The sequence below is a fragment of the Dipteris shenzhenensis genome, chromosome 5, assembly GCF_047967505.1.
Source record: "Dipteris shenzhenensis isolate YYH24624 ecotype China chromosome 5, Dip_SZ_1.0, whole genome shotgun sequence".
In the NCBI taxonomy this organism is placed as follows: domain Eukaryota; kingdom Viridiplantae; phylum Streptophyta; class Polypodiopsida; order Gleicheniales; family Dipteridaceae; genus Dipteris; species Dipteris shenzhenensis.
Window position 1 is genome coordinate 56793945 of NC_141600.1, and position 6969 is coordinate 56800913.

The following is a 6969-nucleotide window of genomic DNA, read 5'->3' on the forward strand; positions in this document are numbered from 1 at the left end:
ATCGAAGAAGGCATCATCATCTTTCTCTTCATCCACCAACCTCTCTCTGAACAGGTCATGTAAGTCCATCTTTTCATCATCATCAACTGGGACATTATGATCTTCAAGGTAATCATCCATGTCATCAGTGTCCTTATGCTCTATCTCTTTTTCATAGCCTGTGGTTAGATCTGCTTGAAGCTAAAAATAAGCCATGAAATGCTTGTTTTCAATAATATTTGTGGAGTTGCCTTTTTTGAGGAGATCCTCAAATAAATATCCCATCCTGCATAGAATGACCTCCCAACCTGCCGGTAGCAAATTCTCCATCATAGTAAGCAAGAGACACCCACTTTTTGCAGGACTTCCATACTTGTTTTTTTTATAATGTATGGACCTGGGAATATCTTGCTCTTCTAGCATCAATCGAGCATCAATCTCAAATTATTTGAGTTCCCTCTTATGTTCTTTTGTAAGGAGTGATCAGGGTTGGGACTCTGCATACACAAGAAGAATGATTCAAGAGATTGAATAGCTATGCCACATTCTCTCTTGCCTCTCTTTCTTGCATAAACACCACTATAGATCTTCAAATCTGATGAATATGCTCACTCTAGAGTAACCTGCATGGCTTCTTTGTCTTTTTTATCAACAAAAATGACAATCTTGCAAGTTGCCACTTTGCTAATGGTGGTATATACTATTCTATCAATGAAGTTATGGATATCATCGCTAGAAACTTCATTGATAAAGAATAGTTGTGGCTTATCCCATGCTGACTCATTCTTGATGAAGTCATCTTCTGAAACTCCCTTGAAGTTCACAAGCTTTCCAGAATCTACCGCAACCTTTACATTGAATTGAAAGCTTTGGTGCATATTTGTTGGCATCCTTATCTCGCTGATTCATCTTTCCACATGCAACCACCTGTTGTGGGATTTCTTTTCTCATGTAAGAGGTTACTATTTCTTACCCATCTTCATCCTTTTTAATCCACCTGTTTGCCCATAGCTTTACCTTGGGTGTTGACAAAGAAGCTATATGCTTGACCACATTATAGTCAATGTTACAATGAGCAAGTGGAATTTGTTTCTCTGACAACAAATACTTAATGGCACTATGCACTGCATCACGCCTCACCTGTACATTGATGCATTCTTCCATGCAGTGGTCTTTGTCTTTCTTTCCAAAAAACCATTCTTTCTTTAAAAGTTTTTGTGCTGCCATGGATGCATACTTGTCAGGTAAGTGCTTTATAGGCCTCCGCATCCTTGCCGTCAACTCCTTTTATCCATTACCTTTGACTTTCCGGAGATAAACAAAGGAGCTTCATAGGTCAACTGTCCACGCTCACAAGCAATGCACGTTTCAAGCATCTCATTGAACACTTCAACAGGATGAAATATGATAGAAGTGTAGTCGGCATATCTGTCCCTCACCACCTTGAGGCTTGTCATATTTTCTTCTCGCTCTTGAGTTTCCCTAGGCACAACTGCACTCAAAGAAGTATAGAAGTTTGTGAGTATGTCGGCATCTACTTTTGTGACCTTTTGCTTCAAATCAGGATTTGGAGAACCAAATGTTGTCCATATAACCCTTGCCTTCTGTAAGACCTCTGATGTTGAGGATATCTTACGCTTTCCATGGACATAATGATTAAGTCTTTTGGACTCAATCAAATACTTGATCTCATGCTTGAATATACAGATTGTTGCAGGATAATAATGGAATGAACTTATCTTTGCAAATTGTTCTGAAGTGAGTCTTTTGACCTCCTTTGCTTCTTTTGCGATCTGATTACAAGCATAAGCCCAATGTTGACCATCAATGGGCTGGAATCTGCAATGAAGGAGGAATTCCTTCTTTGCTTCCTTTAGCATATTCTCACCTTGTGCCTCTTCGCCTTGTTCGTGTGGAATATTTTTAAGAGTGTCTTTAAAGAATTGAATGAAGGTTTCCTCGAAATGTGTAGGCCCTATAAATGTTATTTGATCCAGAAAGCTATTTTTGATTGGACAAAACATTATTGGGTGCAGGACCACATTGCTTGTCACAGGTTTCTTTCCATCTCTCAAAGCCTTGTATATTTGCAGTGCATAGGATATATCAAGGCTTCGGCTATTAGTAAAGACAGCTGCAGCTTCCACATCTTTGGCATTCACAAACCACGTCCTTTGACCCCAGATATATCCCACATCATCATCTGTTACTACTTCATTAAGACACAGATTAAGATTTTTGATTGATGTGAGTTCATCCTGATCAACATCTTCAGCCCTCGGGGGGGTCACTCATCATATGTAACCCTATCACGTGAGTTCAACGGAAGGATATTTTTTATTTCTAAAATTTACAGAAATAAATATACATAAGGGACTATTTAAAATAGTTTTGGAAAAAATTTACAGATTTGTATAGAAAAGGGGTACATTTTATTAATGAAAAATTTACAGATAAGGGATTTTAGAAATAGGCCTTGAACGCAGGTGGTATAGAGGGTTTATAAATAGTGACCCCCCCGAGCTTCAGCCTCGGGTTCTGAGTCTTCTTCATCTTTCTCTTCTTTTAACCGTTTTTCATCCACATGATCTCTCTCTACAGTGGGACAATGCCTTTTTTTACTGCTTGGAACTGTGGCTCTTGTAGTACTAGCCTTTTGCATTTCACGTCGTGGTTTGCTAGCAAGAGCTTCTAGCATAATTGCAGTGGATCGACCTTGATCTTCTTTAAATTTTTTTAATTCCCGTGCACTCAAGGCTTGTGTTTCATCATCCTTAGTTACATCCACCATTTCTTGCTCTAGAAGTTTGCGCTCATGTTCAACATGTTTGTGACAGTGTGCATGTTCTTCTTGTCTCTGCATCGAAGTCTGAGCTTGATCTCCTTCATGTGAAGATCCTTGAATATGAGGAGCATATTGTGCATCCTGAAAGTACTCAAACATAATCTTTGCATGCATCCTTTTTGCCACCACACTAGGAAATTGCTCCCAAGTATATGCAAGAGCCTCCAATGCACTTTGCAGCTCTGGAAACTTTGATGGTTGAGGAGGAGGCATCACAAATGTCTTTGAGTCTCTCCTTGACACAACAAAATGAAGACCGCCAACTTCAAGATCTGAACTCTTTGTGGAAATATCCATAAAAGTCTCTTTTGGCTCTATCATTATGCCTACTACAAGGCTTGAAGTCATATCTTTTTTGAAGAAAGTAGCATCCCATGGATCTTCAACATCATTGAACTCCCTTTTTGACATAAGTAGAAAGAGTCTCTTTTCCTTTTGATGAAGAAAGCAAGCTCTTCTGCCCATGTGATATCGAGTCCACCTACCAAAGCCATTGTGGCTATATTCCTTTCCTTTCAAATTCTTCTTGTAAGTGTTTCATAAGGATTTGACTTGGAAGATCAAAAATGCAATTTTTATGGGTTTTCATTCATGAAACATGAGTGTTTTTTAGTGCACTAGAATCTAAAATAACCTTGCATGCTTAGCATATATAAAAAGGTTAATTTTATATAAATGGATTTTTAAAGAGAGAGGATATGAAAAATAATAGTCGCTTGATAGCAAGAGGAAAGAACTAGGGCAGGATGTTGACGGTGGACGCAAACATGCGTGAATTGAGTGCAGCAATGTTTGCACATGGGACCGATGTAGTTGCAAATATTGATATTTGGCATAAAGCATTGTTCATGTTAATGTACATCGACTTAAATCAATGCAAGCCCAAAATACTGTTGCAGGATTGCCTAAATTCAAGGTTGTAGAAATGCATAAGTTATGTGAAGCTTGTTAATTTGGAAAACAGGCAAGGAAACCATTTCCTAGGCATGTTCAAGAGAGTAAGAAGCCATTGGAATTAATCCACTCTGATGTGTGGACTACTAAAGCTGCATCTATTGGCAGCTATCATTATTTTGTCACTTTTATTAATGACTACAGCAAAAAACTTTGGGTGTATTTTATGAAAAAGAATAGTGAAGTGTTTGGGCACTTCAAAGCTTTTAAAGCTATGGTTGAAAAGAAAACAAACTTGCAAATAAAATGCCTAAGGTCAGATGGAGGGGGAGAGTACCTCTCAAATGAGTTTGCAAGGTTCCTGTAGGAGCATGGCATAAAGCAATAATATTCATGTAGTCATACCCCATAGCAAAAAGGACTTGCAGAAAGGAAAAACAGGCATATTGGAGAGGTATCTCGGGCCATGCTAAATGAAAAAGACCTACTAGATTATTATTGGACTGAAGCCGTTGCTACAGCAGTTTACATAATGAACAGGACTCCCACTGCAGCAATACATGGCATGACGCCAGAGGAGATGTATACTCGTAGGAAACCAGATATTTCTCATTTGAAAATTTTTGGTTGCATTGCCTATGTTCATGTGCCAGATGAGTTGAGGTCCAAGCTGGATCCAAAAGCTGAGAACTGCATCTTTATTGATTATTCCCTGCATCAGAAAGGGTATAGATGCTATAACCCTTCTACTCGTAAGTTTACAGTGAGCAGAGATGTTGTTTTTGATGAGATGAGTAGCTAGTATAAACCAGTAAATGTGATTGATGATGTAGATGCACAAAATGGTAATGCTGCACAGAATTCACAACAACAATCACAAAATATTAGTGGACCTACAGTGTCCTCTAGCAGTGGTTCACATACTTTTCCAGGCAGATTGAGATTAGGAGAATCTCCTCAAAGCAATGCAGATAGTGGTACGCAGGTATCACGAAAAGGAAAAGAGAAGGTAGATCAGCCCATGTTTGATGTGAATGCAGGTCACTCTTATGTGGATGGTGAATCCAGTGGCTCAGAACAAAGCATTGATGATGAGTTGGGTATTCCTTCTATTGTTACACTTGGAGTAAGGAAGACCAGGGATGTTTTGAGAGCACCTGGAAGTGAGCCTATTTTGCATAGGTCTACCAAAGCTACATATCTTGTGGATAGGCTAAAATATGATGGATTTACAGCCACTCACTATGCCTATATGGTCAAAGTGATACAGGAACCAGAACCCACTTCTTTTGAGCAAGCCATGGGAAAAGAAAAATGGGAGAAAGCCATGGATGAAGAAATGAATGCCTTGGAACTAAATGCTACATGGGAATTGGTGCCTTTGCCTAAACACAAGAATGCAATTGGCTGTAAGTGGGTTTATAAGGTCAAGCACAATGTAGATGGTTCTGTGAACAGATACAAGGCAAGATTAGTTGTCAAGGGGTATGCACAGACATATGGCATTGATTATGAAGAAACATTCAATCTGGTTGCAAGGATGGCAACCATAAGAGTAGTCATTGCTATGGCTGCAGAATGCCTTCTTGCATGGTGATTTGCAAGAATAGGTCTTTATGGGGCAGCCACCAGGTTATGTTCATGCTGTTCATCCTGAGTTTGTTTGCAGGTTGAAGAAATCCTTGTATGGCTTGAAGCAAGCACCTAGAGCATGGTCTGACAAGATAGGACAGTATCTTGTCAGTATTGGCTTTTAGATTTCCAAGGCAAATTTCTCACTTTATGTGAGAAAAACAGAGAAAGGTATTATGCTGCTTGTCATTTATGTTGATGATTTGATCATCACAGTGATAGTGATGAAGATATCCTTCATGTGAAAATGCTATTGAAGCAGAAGTTTGAGATGAATGATTTGGGAGAGCTGCATTATTTCTTGGGCATTGAGGTGATTAAATCACCAAGTGGGATACAGCTCTTGCAGAGGTAGTATGGATTGGACATGCTGTCCAAATATGGGATGACAGGCTATAAGCCTATTTCAGTTCCTTTGGAGCAGAATGTGAAGCTGAGCGCAGATGCAGGTGAGCTTCTGGAAGACCCTACTATGTAAAGACTCATAGTAGGAAGTTTGATTTATATGACTATTACCAGGCCAGATTTGAGCTATGCTGTTGGGTTGGTAAGTCAGTTTATGCAAGCTCCAAGGAAACCGAATTTGGATGCGGCTAGATGCATACTCAGGTATGTGAAGTCCACATTGCAGTCTGGACTATTTTATGAAACTGGGGTTCAGATACAATCCCATGGATACACTGATGCTGATTGGGCTGGTAGTATTTCTGATAGATGATCTACCAGTGGATATGTGTTCTCTTTTGAGAGTGCTACAGTCACTTGGAGCAGCAAGAAACAGCCTACAGTTGCCTTGTTGAGCGCAGAGGCTGGGGTGCAGCAATGGCTACATGTGAGGTAGCTTGGTTGCATAAGCTACTCTATAATATGCATCAGTCTACAGATGGGCCAGTTGTCATTTATTGTGAGAACATGACAGTATACACTTAGTAAATAACCTAGTCTATCATGCTAGAACAAAGCACATTGAGGTGCATTATAACTATGTGCGGGAGAAGGTTTTACTAGGTCTTATTGATCTTGTTTATGTCAGCATAGAGGATCAGGTAGCTGACATATTCACAAAGGCATTGGGCATAGAGAAGCTACACAAGTTCAGAGACCTGCTTGGCTTGCAAGAATCGGGATTGAGCTCGAGGGGGAGTGTTGAGATATCGAGCTCCACTCGTAATATGCCAAGGTGATCGTTGTGCATTTATATCATCGACTTGTTAGCTGCAGATGCGGTTGGTACACCGCCCACGAATAATAGCTGGATGACAGCTATCCTTATGTACTCTAGTTCGTGGCTCAGTTAGTATGCCACCTTAGTTAGCTGAGTTTGGTTTGAGACCCACATATAGGATTCTTCTATTTCTTTGTACTAGAGTTCTTTTGGCTTTTACAACTAAGAAGAGGAAAACTATTTTCAGCCTCCACCTTTGTGTGTATTCCCCCATTGTGTATGTGAGAAAGTCGCAAGTGAGCTTCCTTCCTTCTCTCCCACTATCTTCACACAAGATGGGATCCCACTTGGGATATTTCTTGTCACGATTGGGAGCTTGCATTCAGCTACAAGATAGAATGCCATTCTCCCATTGTAAGCTAGCCTTTTGCTTTACGTTGCAAACACGAGGCAA